The following is a 23254-nucleotide window of genomic DNA, read 5'->3' on the forward strand; positions in this document are numbered from 1 at the left end:
AGAATGTTGCCAACATATTCATTTTGTCTATTACCATAGATAATATTATTGTATTACATTGCTTAGATAATAACAGTTTTCTTACTTCTATAGTCTATGCATACGAAGTAGCGGACAGATAGCTTTAATAATCAAATTAATCAAATAGTAGTGTCGTCTCATTCATTACCCCATTGGGAATTAGAAATACCGTCCAGCAGTCCCATTGCTAGCAATATACCCTGTCAGGTTGATCTCCCCGCGGTCCTTCCTGGAAACAGTGTTTAATTTCAGGTGTGTTCATCACAATAAACTGACCTGCATTTTCAATCTCACCTATCATCCGTCTGGTATCTTTTAAGCATATTTATTTACTAGCTGTATTCCGCAGCTTTGTTTGTATTAATCTGTACATATTGTATCCTATGTCCTAAGTTAGGATTCAGCCTATCCGTATTTACTACACTGGAAGGTTTTGTCTGTCACAAAATTAAATATTTTTATCGCAATAATATGACACATTAGTAAGGATTTTTTATATTACTTTTTAAATGCGTCTTAAAAATAATTAAAGTTTACATATATATGTTCCACCAAAAAAAAAAAACTTTAGTTGTGGCAAAAAAGGTTATTTTGATTTTAAAACTAAACCTCTTAACCGATTTTGATAAAATTTCTATAGGACCAATTTATAAGTAAATCCTTTTAGATAAAAAAAGAAATTTCTAAATCGCTTTAGAATTGACGGACTTATGATATAACAAACCTAAACAAAAAAATACAATCGATTTGAGAACTTCCTTCTTATTTAAAGTAGGTTGAAAATTTCTGAAATCGCCTTTGAAACTGAGAATAACATATGTTATATTACAAGAACCACGCTGGATCACTAAACAAACTCATATTGGTTCATACATAAATCATATGTTCATCCCACAGAAGGTATTTCCGAATACCAACTATTCGTTAGCGCTTGACATCCGGAACGCCCACATTTCGCGTGTTTTTCTTTTTAATCCAGTACTACTTCATTTGAAGACATAAGGCCCGCAAGATTAAAAATATAGTTTCAAAAATAACTTTTGGTAATAACTACTCTATTAAACCATTTTTTTTTCAATAGGTATCTTATGAAGGGCTTTAATGGTCGAGCGATGGGCAGTAGCGTCCCTCTTAAAACGTCATCAAAACCTGTGGTTGCCAACCCGCCTGCCAAGTATGGCAACTACTGGCAAAATCCCCAATTACGAGAGAGGACTATGTTCAACAGTGGATAGTTAACGGCTGATACGATGATGAAGACTCTATTAATAAATGTTTTTAATGTTAAAAACAATAAATTATATTGTAAGTAGAGTTTACCCGCGACTTTGTCTGTATGCTCGAGATATGTAGATTGACCGAAATAAAAAATGTTGTCTTTCTCTTTTAAGATACTACATAAATGTATATCAAATTTCATGACGATTGGTTTAACCGTTAATGTGTCAAGAAGTAACAAACTCATGTTTATAATACTACTATGTATTTGAGGCTTTAAAATTAAAAAAAATGTTCTATTTTGACTTATAAATATTTTATTTAGAATACACAAACTCTAAATTTAAAAACTAAATACATTTTCTTTTAACAATTTCAAGGAGCTTGATTCCTTGAATAAAAATGTTAATTACCCGTCAGTTCTAATTTAGTTAGTGTGGTAATTATCCTAATAAACTAAACAACTTCATTAAAACGACAAAGTTTTTTTATCTAAGCATAGTTTTAAAATATTAAACAGTTTAGTTTTATAGATAAGTGAAAACAAATAATTTTACCACATAGACAAAAGCATATTAAACAATTTAGTCTAGAATGTAAACTCTTCCCATCGTAATGAGGTAACGCTTTGTGCCATTTAGCTTCTTAGAATGCCTACAGAACAATCAATTACATTGCAGCCCACTTCACATAGTGAAAGATAGCGGTCCAACAAAACAAAGAGGTTGACTAACACTGCCTGGAATATACTAGTCTTGTATAATGACAACGTTACGACCGTTATAGAATTTGTTTCCTTATAAGGGTCTTAGTTAATAAAGCCATTGTTATTTGGCGAATTAAATACGAGTAATTTGTAATTGAGGTGAAACAAAGGGCTAGTAAAACATCGGTAAATATTTATAATGTAATAGATAAAAAATAAATAAACTGTGATACATTATTTAATTCTAAGACGGTGCAAAGTTCAACAGGTCAGCTGGTAATTTTTTTTTTTAATTGAAATAAACTATTATATATCCCGGCACAGAATAAGCTATCTTTTTTCCTTTATAGATTGAATAACTTAAAACATAATAAAGTAAGCAAGATCAATTCCTAGTAGTATTAATTAATACACTATTTTTCGAAATATTTCCCACTAACATTTATCCCGGTACTTCGTTGCACTTAACTTACTTCACAAACGGAATTTTACCGCAGGTCATGTCAATACAATGGCTTATAAATAAACTTTGACCATTTGAAAATAGTTTTACTAGTCTATTGTAACACTATTATTACACTTTCAACTTTAAACTCATTTCCCTCTATAAGTATTCTAACCCAAAAATACAACGATACCATTTGTAAAAGCTTTTTCTTCTTGATAAAATAAGCAGTTTATTATATACATTGAAGTTTCCACTTTTTAACAACATACCATATGCAAAATAGAATACAATGGGAATCCAAAAGAAAATGCCAGTGTGATAACGAAATCACCGGCTGTTCGCTACGCTGTGAATATTGTAAGGGAAAAATTCCTTATGTCAAACGCACACGTTGATAGCACGGCGCCACTACCTCGTTTTTGAGGCTCTGCAGTGGTGAGTGAAAGGAACGGCGATAGCAGAGCTTTAGCCGGCGGAAGTGAGAGGGATATATTATTGCACCGGTAGCGAGGAGTGAAAGAGATCAATAATGAGAGGCACGAGGAGTTGAAAAGGGATTTCAGATTAAGGTCGTTGTCGAGTCAAAGATAAAGTGGCAAGGAAAATTCAGATATGATTTTTTGTTATTATGCGATGGAAAAATTATCGAAAAACTATTTGGATATTTCGTATTAATTCTATATATTCTAAAGTGATAATAGATAGATAGATAATTTATTTGCATTATTTACAACGTACAAATAACAATAGATATAGATAGACATATAGTAAAAAGAGGTAAAAGAATATATACGAAAAAAAAAGCAATAATAAACAAAATAGATGAAAAAATAATTATAGAGTTATTAATTATTATTAATAATATTATATTAGATTCATATGAAATTAAAAATAACATTGTGATTATTAAGAAATAATTTCAATTTGTGGTAAGCTTTCTCAGAGGGTTTACTTTCTTTTGTGAAGTTTTAACTATATTTTAACCTGTTGACTTCAATGTTATGTAAATATTCCTGCATACTCCTACTCCTAAGTTTATGTTGAATGCCTGGCTGTTATTGTCATCGATGTGTCTTTTCTTTTTTAATACCTCAAATTATACTAATTGATAGTATAATTAAATAATAGTTAAATAAAAAAATATCTATCATATATATGTATAAAATAGAAACCCTTTCTTTTGAAAATATTTAAGTTAAAATAAAGATTAAGTGAAACAGGTTTAGCTTGGGTCCTCTACTGAATATTTTATTGCATATTAACATTTGGTTATTCTTCTAATTCCTCATATGTTAAAATTGGATTATAAAATGAATATAAAATAAACCCATGAAGAAGTACAAAACTAAAAGATTTACATTAATTTTTGATATTTTTAAATGTGTTCCATACACTATAACATACAAAGATTTTATTTACAATTCTGCAGCTATTTATTTATTTATAGTTTATTGTACACAGAAATAATATATAGTGGTAGAAATATATACTCTGCAAGAGCTTTACTTTTAGCAAACATAAAGAAGCATCAATATCAGTAGAAAATACGTATGTTGTTGATATTATATATTTTATATTTTTGATTTGATAATAATTTTCGCGCCCAATATATTAACACCTATTCGACACATCTGCATGTAATGGTATTTGCCACGCAGCCTGGCCGGGCCAACTGAGCTTAGTATACACCCTCAGTGAGTAGCTAAGAGGCACAAAGTTTATACGTGTCGTATGCCGCCGGCTTAAACCGCGTCGTCTACGTTACGAGTCGTATAATCGCAGCGAAAAACGTCACTAGCCAATTAAATTAGTGAGTGTGGTAATTTTAGACAGCGTGGTATTTAGATTTAGTGGTAGTGACTGTTTTTCTTTAACGGTTTTTTTTTAAGACAGATATTATTTTCGTTAGTGAAAATTGTGTGTTTTGGCGCTGGATTTTAATGTGATTGATTGCTGATCTGAAAGGATTAATTTCTGGTTACGTGACGCCAAATGGAGGTTAGTGGTTTTTTGTTACGATAAAAATTTCTGTAATATTTTGTGCGGTAAAATTATTCTTGAACTTTTTATGGAGGCAAGAGGCCAGTACTATATTTATTGCCAATAAATACTAAAACAATCTTTTTTCTTTTTTATATTACAATTTTCAATATAAATATAATAAATAGTATATTTTCGTTTTAGATATTAATACTTAATAGAATAAATTTGTAATCAATAATAAATTGATCTCAAATGTAGTACAAATAAATGTGACTTTATTATTAATTAAATATATTAAAGACAGTATTTCTATTATCTACTAATTAGGTTCCATTTGTCAAATTTTGAATTAATTATCTATTTAAAGTTATAAATTATCTTCTAAAACCAGTATCTGAAATAGATACGTTGTGACTTAATTGATTCATATTTTACTGTTTCAATCAAAAGTTCAGCAGTATAATTTTTCTTTTTTTTTATATATATAACAAATTCTAATATATTTTGCTTACAGTTTCTATCTCGTAATTAGTAATAGCACTTAAATATGCTGTCTAAAAATAGTACGCGTTCAAAATCTCTTTCAATGGTATTGCTGTTAATTGTTTCATTATAGTTCCACGCTATCCCAGGCATGAATTTGTATAAATATTATGACAGTTCAGCTGATGCCAAATTGCTATCGCCATGCTTAAAATGTGAATAGAGTTGCTAATGTCTTATCAGCCTTTTAAAAATATGCGTTTATTGATGATTATGGAAAAATAGTGACAATTTTAATAAACTTTATAAACTGAATAATCATTTAAATGTTAAGTATTAGATAATAAAAACATATATGAAAATTATTAATGTAATTTAAAGGCAGGGGTGTTTTATATTATTTTACCTAAGTTTAAATATCTTATGATTGGGTGAAGATAACATATGAAACTAGACTAAACTTATTTAATGTAGTCTCCTGTACTGCAGAAATATAAAATAAAAGTATATAGTTAATGATACGTACTCATTGTATTTACAAAATAGTAAAATCTTATTTAAAAACCGAAACGTGTTAAATACACATAAAAAATAAATGTTAATTTTTAAAATTATTTTCAAGCTCAAGTACTTACAAACAGAAGAAAATTAAAACAAAATAAAATGTTGAAAAATAATAATTACATAAATCGTAAATATTTCTACCGAATGAAATTGATAAAACAGAATAATTTAAATATAAGTATTCATTATTAATGTATTCGTAACTTACTGTTGCCCCCGACTTTGCAGGCGTAGTGTCGTGTTCTCATTTAAGTTGGAATTTTCGACAAAAAGCCTTTTTTAGTCGGTGCTAATTTTATAAATTAAAATGTTTCAAATTTCTACATACTTTTGCTACATAGATTTGAAATTTTTGGCTATGTATTAAATCAACTCGAGCTAGCAATTTTGTAAGTATAGATTAAGAAAGTTAGTTAAAAAAGTCAAATTAAAATGGCTTTATATAAATAATTTAAAAATACTAATTTTATAAACAGTCTAACATACAAATCTGTACTTTTATGTATTAATTTCGTAGTAGTAAAATAGTTCCTTACTTGTATTTCGCGCGATTGATAATTAAACTAGTGTCTTGCATCTAATTTCAGCATGTAAATATGACGTGAAATTAGCGTACTGAAAGCTTTGAAAGCTAACAGGGCCGTGATTATAACAGTAGTTTTTATTTCACTACGGAAAATTAACTCTCAGATGTATACTTTCATGAGGTTAATTTACATTATGAAACTAGTTTTATTCATGACGCATATAACTAGTTTCACAATGTAAATAATTCATGGGTACTGATAAGGATTCTGGAAGAGCAGGATCTTCTAACTATTTAAAATAATGATGAATAAAGATTGTTATTATAATTAATTCAGATTTAATACAACTAAACTAAAAAAAACTAAACTAAACTAACTAACTATTAAGGATCACAAATTGATCTAGAAATTAGTCGAGCTGTTTCAATCTAATAACTCGCAAGTTATTACATTAAAAAAAAAAACTAGTTATTTAGTTAAAAAAATATCAGTAGTTACAATAATGCAGTATCTGCAGAGATAATGGTTGATAAAATGAGAGCACTACAAGACTAATTATGTAACAAAAACGCAATTTCTCAGCGACACGTCTTGAACAAAAAGCATCACGCGTCCCGTTCGTTCATTAACATAAGTACAACATTTGGGTATCCGTCAAAACATTGTGCCAGTCACGTGAGGAAATTATCTTTATGCGATGTAATTTGCTCGACGTTATTGTGCGCGAAACGTTGTCACAACATTTTCACAACATTTCGTTTTTAGTTGTCGTGGTATTTGGAATTCGGTTGCGGTGTGGTAATACGTAATAATACGCTTTCACGTCGCCGTAAGGAATTCTGATCGATATTCTGCGGTGCTAGGCGGAATGTCTGAAGATTTGTTCAATTCCTTTTCGGGGTTTATTTCCTTTGGATTGTAACAGGGTTGTGCAGCGAGGGTGCGTAATTAAAAAAGGTTGCGGTAACCTTATACAATTCTTTATTGTAACATGTAATAACAAATTTTGGTTCTATTCTATTTTACTGTAGAATTGGATAAGATATTGTTATTTTATCAAACGAATTTTTGTAAGAGAAAAAATAATCCTATACCGAGACACCTTATGGTGCCGACATAGAATAGGCCACTCTTTCCTTTCCCGTGGATATCGTAAGAGACGACTAAGGAAATTTTGTGGTCGAGGGATGGGCAGCAGCGTCCCTCTCAAAACATTTCTAATAGCCTACTAATTACGGTTGCCAACCCGCTTGCTAAGCGTGGCAACTACTGACAAAATTCCCCTTATGTTCAGCTGTGAACAATTAAGAGCTGATATGATAATATGATGAGAAACCTTGCCAACTTAATAATAAGTTAAACTATATTAGACAGCTATAATTAAAACCTAAACATTCCAAGAAAACAGAATTAGTCTTGATATGTTTTTATCATTAAAACATTAATTTTCCTTTTTGAATATATCTAGGTAGATATAGATAGATAGATAGATAGATACTCTTTATTGTTTACTCCAAAAGAATACAATAGTAACTTATTATAAATATAAACTATTACAAGAAATAATCACATTGATAAAACCATGGGCAACCTTATAGCTGAAAGCGATCTCTTCCAGGCAATCTTTGGATGGAGAGGAGAGATAAACAATTTGATCGGAGGCACGATGAAAATTCTACTAACTCTAAATATGGAGATGTGATACATGTAATAATGTAAATATATGTTATATATGTTTATATATACACATACATATTTTATAATATTTCTCAATTAGAAATCTGTTTGCACGAAAAGCTCCAAGTAAGTTAGTCTAATTAGTAAAATAAACATATTAATAAACCAGTTACCAGGTTATTGCGTTCAGTGGTATTATATAATGTTTCAGAAATACTTCTTTAATAGAAGACGGTAATTTTTTTTTTTAGTACGCCTTGAAATGCCAAGCTGCCATTAATAAATAAGACTAGTTGTGGCTACGGCTTCGTTTGTGTATCCACTTCATCCGCTTGTTTAATATTTTATAGTTAATACATTGGCCCATATTTAGTTTTACTGTTCATGCTCATGTTATAACAGTATTACACACAATTTTTTTTTTATACAACTTAGAAAGGCAAACAAGCTGATGGCCCACCTGATGGAAAGTGGTAACCGTCGCCTATAGACATGAGCAGTACCATGGACATAACAGAGTATACTGTTTCGCCCATGATACCCCCCATGCGTTGCCATTCCTGAGGACTCAGGTGTTATTCCTCTGTACCCAGTAAATTCACGCCATATTCCATTCTTCAAACCGAAACACAGCCATGCAAACACAGCTGCTTCACGGTTGAAACACGAATGAGACAGAGGTACCCAAGCAATCGACTTTTGTACAAAGCCTCCCTGTGGTAAATTATATTTTTGTACAAAACTCATTTACACTGCATGGGCACTTCTGTCCCATTTGTGTTTATATCGCCAAGCAGCTGTACTCACATGATATGGTTGTAAAATTAAAGAGTACGTATTTATAATACTACAGTCTTCAGTAACGGTATCACATGAGAGTTTCTATTTTTTTTTAATGGGTAATAATGGAATGGCAAATCCGCCCGCATTAACGGTATATGCTGGCGGGACACCAGTAAGGGATAACAGGTGAGAATGAAAAGGCGGGTCAGTTAGTGCACCGTGATGAATACACCTAGAAGTAAGACCGATGGTTTCCTGGGGGACCACGTGGAGGTCGACCTGGGTGTATTGCGAGTGATTGGGTTCTTTGTCTCCATTCATCACAATCCATTCCCCTATCGTATGAGGATTATCATGAACTATTTAGGGCTGTCGGTGTACGCTGGTGGGATAGTTTGGAAAGATAGTTGATGATGAAGTCAAATCAGTTGGCCTATTGTAATGAGCTCATCAGGAATGCATTACGATGGTTTTCAGAAGAAAGTGCGTGAAGTCTGCAGCATTGATTTAAGAAGGTATGTTGCTAGCAATGGGACCACTAACTCCCATTACCAAACGCCCCTGTCCAGGAAGAGGGGCTGTTAGTAATCCATTACTACCAGCCCCTCTTCCTAGCCTAACAGACCCATTGATAGCAATTTAGGGTACATAGCTACCCTTTACGTGGTTCCACCTGGAAATGTGATTAATTATTAAGGAACTTTCCTATGGCCTAAATCAGTGGTAAGTGAATCCATCGATGGAATCGTTATTGCTAGCGAGTCTATGAGTTGGAATGAGATATCCAACGTTGCTATCTCATTCTATCTCACGAACTCGCTAGCAATGACGATCCTGTCGATGAATTTGCTTGCCACTTGTATAGAGGGTTCGATTTGCTTTTGTTTTTAATTATCACCTTCTTATCATCAGCGCTGGAGTTATTATTCCGTTGTCACCCAATAAACCGCTCCGCTCTTCACGTAGGCGACGGTTACCAGTTTCCATTACGTGGACCATCCGTTTGTTTGCGAATACAAGTTATATAAAATTTTTTTTTTTTTTTTTTGCAATTCCAACGAAAAGGTCAATCGTTTATTCCGAAAGATTATCCACAAGTATCATCCCACGCTCACTCATCCATACGTTAACTCAACTTTGGTCGCTGTCTACCTTTCAATAAAGTATAAAATTAATGGACATTTCTTATTTGTTGCTTACGAATTTATACAGTGACCATTTCCCCATATTTTCGGCACATTATTAGCACCGTCGTTTAGGTAATTGTAATGTTTCTTTCATTCGGAAATGGGGTAATAAATAGTGCGCGCTAAAGAGCAAGTTTTTATTATCCAAACTATATACGTGTAGTATGTTAAAACTATATATAAATGACTGATGTTGGATTGGAAAAGTATATAAAAAAACTTCAAAAACAAAGGGGTTCTCAATTCGGTTGCATTTTATATGTCTGTAACCTCATAACTCCGTCAGTTGTAAACCGATATGGATTTTTTTTTATCTGAAAGGAAAGATAACTGTGATTCGTGTTTCAACCATGAAGCAGCTGTGTTTGCATGGCTGTGTTTCGGTTTGAAGGGTGAGATATGGCGTGAATTTATTGGGTACAGTGGAATAACACCTAAGTTCTCAGGAATGGCAACGCATGGGGGGTAGCATGGGCGAAACAGTATACTCTGTTATGTCCATAGTACTGCTAATGTCTACAGATTACTTACAGATTAGTCCCATAGAAATTTTATCAAAATCGGTTTAGTGGTTTAATTTTTAAATAAAAATGTCTGAATTTGCTACATTGAGGTAATTTTTTTCATGGCATATTGCATACCACAAAAAAAAACTTCATTAAAATATATGGGGTAAGTCCGTTATTTTACTTAATATTTTTTTAAGAACTCTCTATCTCATAATTTTATTTTACATACAATAAGTTATTACAAAACAAACTTGAAGAATTAATGTTTTATTTTGATTACTATGCCCTGGCTTCGTACGTGTATACTAATAAAGAAAACAAGACCAAATTTTCACTTCTCCGTACTTTTTTCCCAACATTTTCTTTCATAGAAACTTTATTCTGACACACACACAAACACAACAAAAAAAAATAATCAATCAAATAGGTGCAGTCGTTTTGAAGCGATGCGCTTAAATATATTCTGCAATTGATTCTTTTTATATAGATGTAACCCAACAACCGTCATCAACTGAAACGTATTAAAATAAAAGTTACAAATTTGCCGCGACCAGAACAGGACGCTCCCAGAATTACTCAATGACAATACCTGTTCCAGGTATAAAACCGGTTTTTGTTATGATCCCACTCCGGAGTCCGGGGTAATCGATCCAACAGGTGTGCTGGCGGTGTTTATTTTCATTCGCCAAGGTGAGTTTTGGGTTAAAAAAACAAGAGAAGGTTATACACGCTCTCCACTCAATCAGGGTTGAGTTTTAATTCGTTTAAAAGTTGTTATAATATTTAGGGTTATGTAAATATATTGTTATTATTGTAAGCATATTACACCATCATATTACTTATAGATAGATAGATAACCTTTATTACCAGTATTAAAAAAATAAAAAATTAAAAAAAAATAAAAAGAAAAAAAAAACAATTTTGCTGGTAATAGGAGCCGCCTCAGCTGTTGCTATATATGTACAGCTCCAGTGAGAAGTACTTATATAGCGCTGATTTTCAGGCGGCCCCTTATAACTGTCTACTGCTGAACATAGGCATACTAGAGGGAGACTTTGTACGAAAGTCGATTTCTTGGGTACCTCTGTCCTATTCGTGTTTCTACCATGAAGCAGTTGCGTTTGCATGGCTGTGTTTCAGGTTGAAGGGTGGGATATGGCGTGAATTTACAGGGTACAGAGGAATAACACCTGAGTCCTCTAGAATGGCAACGCATGGGGGTATCATGGGCGAAACAGTATACTCTGTTATGTCCATGGTACTGCTCACGTCTATAGGCGACGGTTACCACTTTCCATCAGGTGGGCCGTCAGCTTGTTTGCAATTCTAAGTTGTATAAAAAAAATAGGCCTCTCTTACAGAATAACATAAGAAGCAGTCCCGAACCACCTGCATCCGCTGACTTCCTCATATAAAGGTAATGAAGTCACTAGTAAAAATTACTATATTTATATAATATAAAAAATGCCAATTTTGTCACAATTATTTTAATTGATACAATAATGAACTTAATAATGACCTTGGAAACCTCTGGTGACCAGAAGGCTGGCGTATACTTTGGTCAACGCATTTCCATTGCTATTCAGCGTGGAAATGCAGCAATGATCTCAAAGAAATTTTTTATCTTTAAATATATATTTTTTTATTTTTTAATTACTTATCTCTAATTATATATCTAGGTCATTTATACATCAATGTAATTAATATTTGGATTGTATTCTTTGTAAATGAATTGTAATTTTAATTTACATAATGACCTTTAAAAGATATTTTTTCAAAATAAACTGCCAACATATCTTAAGCCCCTTCAGTGTTAATATAGCTTTTTTTTATTATTCTTTCACCATAGTTTTAAATTACAGAGGATAAAGAGGAAAATTAAAAGTCGGTACAAAAATAAACCCCTATAAATAGGTTCTTAAATGGATTTAGCTTCAGTTTCTGAAGCAACTTCAAAGTAAGGGAAATTCTCAATCTTTTTTTTTTTTTGTATTTGTAACACTGAATGGATTTTATTAATTCATTTTATAATAGTCATAGATAGTTTAAATTATATATTAATATTAAATTAATAGACAATTTAGTAATAGATATCGAAGAATATTTCGGATGAACCTTTTAATAAATTTAAAACTGTTATTAAAAAACACTTATTGGGCAAAGCCTATTATACACTAAAAGATTACTTAAATGACAAATATCCATGGTGTTAGTCGATCTTGCACAGGCTTTTTATTAATCATGTAATTTTAAACATACACACAACACATGTTAACAGAGATTTTCAGAAGTATTTTTTGAGTTTCTAATGGGGTCTTCTCAGCAGATAACAATTGTGCTTTTAAACGAGTCTATTTGAATAAATATTATTTGTTATTTTAATTTGTGTAATAAAATTTTTACAATACATTGACTAAACATGCAATGTTTCTATAATTACCGTCCAAAAAATAAAACTTATAAAATTTATCTATTGTTATCAAATAGTGTATTGACTGAACATAATGTATACAAATGCAAAAAGTATATAAATGTTTTATAATAAAAGTATGTAAATTTTGTAAAATAAAAGTATGTAAATACAATTAAATATTTACGCTGTACAAAATTATTTTGTGATGGATGGTTATTTTATGTGATACGCATAAACCTAAAATATTGTACTTTTAAAGTCCTCGAATAATTTGGGAGCACAATAATTACATAAATCCAAATCTTCTTAATCTCTATTAGTATTTCCAAATTAATTTTGATTGGTTTGAAAAAATAGCGGTGGTTGTGTTTATTACTGTTATTAAAGTATTCGAAGGTTAGTAATTGGTGGATCCCTTCAACTCTTGGGCTGAAAGGTAAAACGGACGAGTAGGTCACACTGTCGGCTTTCTGGCTAGTAATTTATATCGTGGTAAAGTTCAATTCGGACAAACTGAGTCTATTTTCGTATCTAGTCTAGTCGAGAAATATATTTGGCTTTTGATTGAAATGAATTTTTATGGATTTTATTGCATTTAATTTTATTTATAGTAATAATTATTAAGGATAAGCAAGCTCAAGTGGCAATGGGCTGGTCACATATCTCGAAAAATTGACAACCAACGGGGAAGAAAGGTTCTTGAAAGGTAACGCGGTACGGGCAAACGCAGTGTAGGACGACCTCCCACTAGATAAAGTGGCGACCCCAAATGCACTGCAAGGAGTCGGGAGTTAGTGGATGCAGGTGACTCAGGATCGTTCCCTATGGTAATCTATGGGGAGGACTATGTTAAGCAGTGGATAGATAACGGCTGGTATGATGATGATGATAAATAATTAGAGAGGTAAAGGTTTATTTATTTGCGTATAGCAAAATCATTTTAAGAACTAAACAAATACATATTAAATACATATTAATTAAATAAATATTAAATGGTTCATAAACCGATTTCATTCATTCTTTTTTTGTAATCAAGACGATTTACTCCCATATTGGTCTCATTTTAATTTTATCAAGTAGATTTTTTTGCGAAGCATCATTTAGAATTATTATAGATTAGCAATTTGCCTCGGCTTCGCAGGTGTGCAAATTAGGATGTTATTTTTTTTATTGGATTAGAATTTTACATACAAACGTATTTAAATTGTTTCGTAAGTAAAAACATAAAAAGTATTTAAAAGTAATACCCATAACAAAAAATGTAACGTGGTTTTGAAGAAGAGACAGACAAAGGTAGATGGGTAAGGTCATCATCATCATTATCATCATATCAGCCTTTAAATGTCCACTGTTGAACATAAGGGGAGCCTTGGGGGTTTTGCCAGTAGTTGCTACGCTTGGCAGGCGGATTGGTAATTTGTTTTGTATTAATTAGAAATATTATCTATTTTTTATAACACAGTTACGCGGACAAAGTCGCGGGTAACAGCTAGTTATTAATATTTGTTTACCCCTACAGTAACAATTATCCCTTGTGTTTTACTAAAACATAATAATGAAATGAGATTATACGGCTCTCCCAATTTTCGAGGAATTTATAACCAACCCATAATTATACATTCGTCGAATAAGAATTAAGTTCCGAAGTAATTATGACTAAAACAGACAAAAGGTTATCTAAACAAAAGAAAACTAATTCCCAATTAATTTGTATTTCTACGCTTCGCTTTTTTTATACCACTAAGGTGGCAAACAAGCATATAGGCTACCTGATAGTAAGCGGTCACCGTAGCCTATAAACGCCTGCAATACCAGGGGTATTACGCGCGCTTTGCCGACCCTGAAGAAACCTCCTTACCCCTTTTTTGAAGTACTCCATGATGACTGTATGTATATTATGCAATATGCCATGTATAAGTTTCGATCTGGAGTGAACAAAATCTTGTCCAATTTAACCCTAAGAAGACACAAGTCTGCGCGTTCACCGCAAAAATGACGCCGTTTGTCGTATCTCCTCATTTTCAGGGTACTTCCCGTGATATTTTAACTACTGGTTTAACCATTGTGCTGTGAACGCCCACAGCTCGCACTCAGCGGGCTGAGGCGCTAGCGCGCATCAGCCCGCTGATTACGAGCTGTGGGCGTTCTATCAGGCTCGCGTTCACAGCCGCTTAAGATTAAGAGTCCCGAATAGTCCTGAAACTAATCGAGCTTTCTCGACCAAAGTACACGTAAGATAATATGTACTTACAAAACTTTTGACAATATTAGTATAATTTGTTTACAGGAGAAAATAATATCGGCTCAAAATTGATGACGTAATCGCGTAACATACTCGCAAAAACAAGTATTAAAAAAAAAACAGAGAACCTCCTTATTTTCAATGTAGCTTAAAGTATCATTGCTCGCGCATTACATATATTAGATCTTATTACAAAATTACCTTTGTTTAAATAATTTTTAATCAGAGTAAAAGTCTGCAGATTATTATAGTCCTTTAATTACCTTTTATATTATTTGACATAGTTTTTCTTTTGTTTAGATTAATATGTATATAGTATAAAAATAGTAAGCCATCTAAACATGCATTGAACACTTGTCCATAGCAAGTTTAATTTTATTGTGATAAGACGGCTTAAATATATTTTTAGACAAGGGCCCAGATACTGAAATTTTTATCAAATTGCAATATTTATTACAAAAAAATTCTTTTTATTAATATATATATATTATTAAAAAGAAATTTTATATATATAGTTAGTCTTAATTATAATACTAAGATATAAATGTGACGCCTTTAAATATTTTTTTATACAACTTAGAATGGTAAACAAGCTGACAGTCCACCTGATTGAAAGAAATAACCGTCGCCTGTAGACATAAGTAGTACCACGAACATAACAGAGCGAAACAGTATTCGCCCATGATACTCCCATGCATTACCATTCCTGAGGACTAAGGTGTTATTTCTCTGTACCCTGTAATTCACTGCCATATCCCACCCTTCAAATATCTATAATTTTATATTGTAACCAAGGAAAAGATTCATATTTTAAAGAATTATTTTTATAATATTTATTATTACACTGAAACATGTAGTAATAATAACAATTAGAAACAATGTAAGCAAAGGCAAACTTATGTCTAAAAAGATCTATTTCAGTCAACTCAACACAGTGACATAGGAATTAGTGAGTGGGCAGCAGTAGTGCAAAACAGAAATGTAAACAACAATAATAAATATACTCAACTCAATTATTCAACGTGTAAAATAAATTAATAAAAAACCTTTAATATGAGAATCTTTTCCATTTTTGAATTTCGAATTTGAATATAATTTCGGGTCGGCAACGTGCGCGTGACATCTCTAGTGTTACAGACATTCATCGGCTACGGCAACCCCGTTTACTATTAGAGGTGTCATATGCTTGTTTGTCACCATAGTAATATAAAAAAAATGTGTTCTCTAAAAAATAAATTCAACGAGACGAATGATAAAAATAAACATGAAAAACCACTTACACGTACAATAAAGATTACGTTAAAAGTTTCCCCCGGTAATCAGGCGTCGTTTCCGATACAACTTCATCTCGATTGCTCATCTCGTATCTGTTCAGCTGATCTTTGCTGTAAAGGAAAGGCTAATGCTATGCTAAGGAGCCAATAAACTTGCGCGGGATTCTTTATATAGGGTTGCCAATATTTCATATTGAAAATTTTTTAATTTTTATTTTAACAATTTGTAATTTTAATTTATATCTGAGTAATTAATATCTTTGCAGGGATTCAATGGATGCAGGTGGCTCAGGACCATTTTTTATGGCAATCTATGAGGAAGGTTTATGTCCAGCAGTGGACGGATAATGGCTGAGATGATCATCATTCATCACTTCAGCGACCTATGTCCACTGCTGGACATAAGCCTCCCCCATGGATTGTCATAAATAACGGTACTGAGCCCCTTGCAGCCACTGACTTCCTTCAATGCATTTCAGGTCGCCACTTCATCTAGTAGAGAATCGTCCTACACTGCATTTGCCCGTACGCGGTCGTAACCCGAAAACCTTTCTTCCCCATCAGTTGTCGTTTCTTCGAGCTATGTGACCAGCCAATTGCCACTTCAGCTTGCTTATTCTTCGGACTATGTCGTTTATTTTGATTCTTTTGCGGATATCCTCGTTTCGAATTCTATCATGCAAAAAGATTCTGAGCATAGCGCTCTCCATAGCCCGCTGAATAACTTGAAGCTTACAAACATGCATTGGTTAAAGACCTTCGTCTTCGGCTGAGATGATAATGATGATGAATTAATATCTTGTCAATTAATATTATAAATGTAAAAGTGAGTTTGTTTGTTATCTCTTGGTGCCTTAGGATCTTAATCAAGGAAATTTAGCCAGGAAATTTGGTATACATGTACTGTATGGGATAGAGAAGTACAGAAACACTTTATTATCATCATCAATGAACACACACACACGCACAGACGCACGCACGTATTCACGTACGTACCCACGCAAGTACTCACGCACGCAAACACGCAAACACGCACGCACGCACGCACACAAACTATAACAAATTATTATATATACTTATACTAAAATTATATCTATCCAGTCACTGTATAAGGAATATAAAATTTATAATAATGTATAAGTTATAAGGTATAATAAGTGTAAAGAGTTATATGCGTTTAATAGGTTCCTTAGATACAGGCTCGACCCATATGGGGATCGTAGTTAAGCAATTTTGTATTTACTGTTTTAAATAAATATGATTATTATTTATTACATCTCTAGGCGCAGTTGAGGGTTTTCTAAAACGTGGTGATTATAGTGTGGCTATATTTGTGTTCACACGTTAGCCTAAAATCTGACCATACATTTATATGTATGGTCAGATTTTCATTCCTGTTTCCTATTGAGGTAAGCAGAACCAATGTAATGCCAAATACTCCGTTTCAAACATAACTCTTTAGTGTTCTTTACATTCATCAATCTATTCATACAAGCTCGTTAGATACGAGTATATTCTACTATTATATTGTCCTTTTTTAATATCTATTTATTTATTGGATCGATATACCATATGTCCGGTTTAGGGCAACCCTTACCAAGATATCTACTCATGCGTGCTCGAAAAACCTCTTCATTAATTCTCTTCTCTTCCATTCTATAAAGTTTTATTTTTCTTACTAGAAAACAAAATAATAGCAAAATAACTTCCCCTCCTGTATATCTTTCTGAACAAACATTCGAATTACGTAGTAAAATTTAAATGCTATATTTAATATGGAGCCTCATAAAACACTGTATTTTCGCTTTAAATTTAATATCGTATTTTTATGAAATTCGAGACGACTTTTTTTTCTCATCCACTGACCTCGTTTTGGCAACCCTATTTGCAGAGAAGTAACAGCCTAATTAACGTGAAGTACGTTAATTGAGATACTTGTTACTTTCACAGGTAAAGATACCGTTTCAACTCTTGTATTTATTCTTTCTGAAGGAGGCGTAAGGTATTAAGTTTTACGCCTCTGCATTTTCATGTAATTAAGCGAGTAATTAATTAAATACTGCATCAGGGATTCGCCCACGATATCTTCTGGGCAAGCACGGTGATTTTGTAACGAGTATATTTTGCCCAACAAATGGCGCTAATTCAAACTAAAACTCCCACAAAGACACACATCAATAACGAGACATTTTTTAAATATCCTACATTCTTACAATATTGTAAATAAAGTGTCATAGAGTGTCAAAAATAGGTTAAAAGTTAGCTAAACGTCACCTTGACCGAATTAATTTTGACACATTTTTTTAACTAAAACAATGCACGCTATTTTTTCAGTGTTGCAAGTTATTTGTTTAAAAATTTCTCAAATCAAGCCTTTTTTATTTGATTTACTATTTATACTGAATTTGAATTATTGTAAATATTCGCAGTACAGTCCTGGCATAGAATGTGTCACTATTTCCTTTCTCATAGATGTCGTAAGAGGCGACTAAGGGAACTTAATGGTTGAGAGATAGACAGCAGCGTCTCTCTTTTAAACATCTCCCAAATCTAAGGAAATTTTTACAAGTTCATTATCAACTTAACACTTAAAACACATAAACACTTTTTCTTTTTTTACTTATAAAAATTTACGCAATCGCTGTAGTAGAATGTGTAGGGATGCTAAACGTCGCTACATATATAACTCCTTGAATGGTCGCAGTCTTGATCAAATGTGGAAATTCTTAAAGTCACTCGGGATTGGTAAGGCTAATGATGAATCCTCTATTTCGTTTAATCTTAATGATATTAATAACCATTTCTGTAAATTATCCACACATCTTGACGATAATGTCAAACTTACTACTTTAGATCAATTATCAAAAATGCCCAGGCCTGAGTGCGAATCCTTCTCTTTCAGCTTGATTACAGAGTGTGATGTTAAGAGGCACCTCCTTACCATTTCTTCCAAAGCGACGGGTGCTGACGGAGTAGGCACACAAATGTTACACCCTATTATGGATGAACTTGTATCAATTATTACACATATAATAAATTTTTCTCTTGATACATGTTCCTTTCCAGAACTTTGGAAGAAAGCCTACATCATTCCTGTCCCTAAAACATCTAATCCATCTACTCTAACTGATTTTAGACCTATCTCGATTCTACCCGCTTTGTCAAAGTTATTAGAGCAAATAGTTCATAAACAATTGTCCGTTTATCTGTCTAGTAATAATCTGCTAAGTCCTTTGCAATCTGGTTTCCGCCCTGGTCACAGTACAGTCAGTGCTCTTGTCAAAGTCACTGACGACATACGCCGGGCTATGGACAACCACTCCCTCACACTCCTTGTTCTCCTAGACTTTAGCAGTGCCTTTAACTCTGTAGATTATGATATTCTTTTAAATATCCTTTCATCCCTTAACATATCTCCACCTGTAATCAATTGGTTTAACTCTTATCTTCGGGGTCGACTGCAGTGTGTTCGCCATGGTGAGGATACCTCAGATTGGTGTGCGGTTACTGCAGGAGTCCCTCAAGGCGGCGTATTATCTCCTCTTCTTTTCTCTGCATTTATCAATGCTATAACTCATGTAATTTTTTCTTCCTACCATCTCTACGCAGACGATTTGCAATTATATTTTCATTTTAATCTTTGCGACATATCTGAAGCAATTGACGATATGAATTTTCAGCTGCTTAAAATATCGGAATGGGCTAGATCCTTTGGGCTTCTAGTTAACCCGCGAAAATCCCAAGCTCTCATTATAGGTAGTCATCGTAATTATAAAATGCTTGATCATGATGCTTTGCCTCCTGTTTACTATGAAAATGAATTAATTGCATATGCTAAGAAAGCAAAAAACCTAGGTGTTATAATTGATTGCAATTTATCCTGGAATGAACACATTAATGGGGTCAGCAAAAAGCTATGTTTTTCATTTCATTCTTTTAAACGATTGCAAAAATTCTTACCATTTAAGACAAGGCTTACTTTGGCACAAGCTCTACTGTTATCTCTTCTTGATTATGCCGACATATCCTACCTTGATGCAACTGAAGAGCTTTTAAACAAATTAGAGAGATTACAGAATTTGTGTATACGTTTCATATATGGTCTGCGTAAATATGACCATGTCACCGCTTATAGAACAAAATTGAATTGGCTGCCAATTCGAAGGCGTCGAGACTTTCATATAATGTCGTTTTTATATTCCGTTCTATATAACCCTACTTTTCCCTTCTATCTTCGTGAACGTTTTGATTTTCTAGTTCCCCATGACGTGTCCTCCCGTTCGACGAAATCTCTTATCCTCAAACTCCCTTCACACTCATCTACGCGCTATAGTGGATCTTTTACCGTCCATGCTGCTAGATTGTGGAATTCTCTTCCCATATCTATCCGTGAGAGTCAATCCCTAAATATTTTTAAGAGTAGACTTAAAGAGCATCTTCTATCTCTATGAACATATATTTATTTATCTATATGTGTAGGTATATTGTATGTATATGTGTATGTATATGTAGGTTTATGCATAGATGTAGGTATATATTTATGTATATGTATGTGTGTATTTGTACTATATAATATAATCTAATTAATTTAATTTTGGCTATTTAAAAATTGTACACTGCTGTATCCGCTGACATTGATGCTCCTTTCCACTTTGGGTTTGCTGGAAGAAAACTCTATCAGAGTTAAGCTCGCCTTTGTACTTTTGTTTACCTCTGTCATATTTTTATAACTAATGTGTACAATAAAGTATTAAATAAAATAAAATAAATAAATAAACAATTAAAATAAAAAAAAAACCAGTATTTCTTCTTTACAACGCGTGGTTCCGGCATAGAATATGCCACCCCTTCCTTTCCCATGGGTGTCGTGATAGGCGACTGAGGGAGGACGAAGGATGGGCATCAGCGACCCTCTTAAAAGATCTCCAAAGCTTATTAAGCGCGAAAACTACTGGCAAAACCCCCCTAGATGGAGGCTTATGTTCAGCAGTGGACAGTTCAAGGCTATGATGATGATGATGATGATGACATAAAAAGAATAGAATAGAATATCTTTATTCTAATACGGTTTGAAGGGTGGGATATGGCGTGAATTTACAGGGTACAGAGGAATAACACCTGAGTCTTCAGGAATGGCAACGCATGGGGGTATCATGGGCGAAACAGTATACTCTGTTATGTCCATGGTACTGCTCATGTCTATAGGCGACGGTTACCACTTTCCATCAGGTGGGCCGTCAGCTTGTTTGCCATTCTAAGTTGTATAAAAAAAAATCCTTTAACAAAATTAGCCTATGGTACAATATAGCTACACACAGCCCCACACTAGGCGAAGCCTGTCTCGTATTAATTCTTATTAAGCAATAATAATAGTGAGTTCTCAATTACACATTGTTTTCATTGGTGCCTGACAACTCTTGTTGTTAATTCCGTTTGTTCGTTCATTCTTATCAGGTCATAAAAGTTTTCATTGTAAGCCAATACTTAGTTCTTATCGGTCACGTAATCCTCACGCAGCATGTTGATAGTTGGTTGTAGCTGTTGATTTGTTATGTTTTGAAAACATAAAAAAACACATTACTAATTTTACGATTCGATATACGTACTTAATAGTTCTGACAAGGAATTTATAGCTTATTTTTTTTTAAACTACAAGTGGCAAACAAGCATACAGCCCGTCTGATAGTGAATGCATACTGTAACCTATGCCTGCAATACTAGTGGTGTCACACTTACTTATAACTAACTTATACCCTGTTTCTAATGATAGTGAAAATAGTGAATAAATATTGTAATTTGAAAACTAATTACTGAGCCGATTTTGATGCAACTTCTATGAGATAAATCTGCAAGTATACACTTTTAAATAGAAAAAAAATTCAATCGGTTGACAACTGCAGTAGTTTATAAGGTAACAAACGTAAAAAAAAAATACTATCGAATTTAAAACCTCCTCCTTACTGAAGTAGGTTGAAAATACAGTTTAAAGAATTTTTTTTTGATAATTTCTAATAAGGTTTTTTAAATAAAGTACTTATACAGTATATTTAGATCGTAATTAAAAAGAAAAAAATCATTTTCAAAATTATTATTATTATATTTCTCTTTTTGTAATGTTATGTACTTTTTTTATATTAATCATCTGCTATCGTTTATTTAATTTGTAAAGTTATTGTGGAAACTTCACTAATATACATATATTAATACTATATTTATTTAATAAATTAATGAATATTTATTTGCAAGAAACATGGTAAGTATACAGGTGTTAAAATAATAAAAAAAGTCCACATATTTCGCTTCAATTAGGCAAATATAAATTTAAAATAAAATATTAATTAAAATAAATATTAAATCATTATTTATAAGTTTTAGGAATTGTATATTTTCGTAATAAAGTAAAATAAAATAATAAAAATAAATTAATACTTTATCTTAGAAGCCCCTAACTAAGATTTGTAGAGTGCAGTGTATCGTCTCATTGAGTCGTTATAATGACATTACAGGTTCGTTAGGGCTAAGAGTTCCCTCTGACCCTCCGTTTTTAGAGATTCAAAGAAATTTTATAAGCAATAAAACAATAATATAATTTAATTTTCTTATTTTTCTAAAATACGCAACAGATTTCTTTTTTCCGCCTGATTTATTTAATTATTTATTAAGACACATCAATAGTACATGTATTATTAATTAAAAAAACAGAATTAGACTAAAGGCGAGTAAGACATTCAAAATTTAACTGTCGTACTTTAACTGCATTATTATTATTTATTATTATATTACTTTTTTCTTAATTATTAATTACATATTTAATTATTGATTAAGAATAAAGCAGATGTTCAATAAACGTGTATTACGTAAGAAAAATTAATTGAAGCATAAAAGAAGGGAAAAAGAGAAAATAATTAGCAAGAATTAGATCGTGTATCTACTAAAACAGACTATTTTGTATAATTTTCAAATCGGTTTATAAATAAAGATAAAAAAAATAATAGAAATTGATATAATACTCCTTTCTTGAAGTCGGTTGAAAAGAGGCTGTATTTCTAAAATCAATTCAATACAAACTTATCCAATACACATAATGTTATTTTGTTTTCACAGTGAGACTAGCGTCCCACCCCGGCTTCGTACTAATTCTTTTTTTTAAATACAATAAAACCCAAACTACTCATTTATAACGCTATCTATAAGTGAAAGAATAAATAAAGTAATATAA

At 32.3% G+C, this 23254-nt stretch overlaps 1 protein-coding gene across 1 annotated transcript in view; it reads left to right on the forward strand.

The window, feature by feature from the left end:
* The first annotated feature begins 4101 nt into the window (after positions 1-4101).
* Positions 4102-23254, forward strand: part of LOC113523204 (irregular chiasm C-roughest protein-like) — a 149184-nt gene continuing 130031 nt past the window's right edge. Inside the window, exon 1 of the mRNA XM_031909323.2 lies at positions 4102-4391. The gene's annotated coding sequence lies outside the window, so the exon portion shown is untranslated. The remainder of the gene's footprint in view (positions 4392-23254) is intronic.

This window comes from Galleria mellonella, unplaced genomic scaffold, assembly GCF_026898425.1.
Source record: "Galleria mellonella isolate WM207_F2 unplaced genomic scaffold, CSIRO_AGI_GalMel_v1 utg146, whole genome shotgun sequence".
NCBI lineage: Eukaryota > Metazoa > Arthropoda > Insecta > Lepidoptera > Pyralidae > Galleria > Galleria mellonella.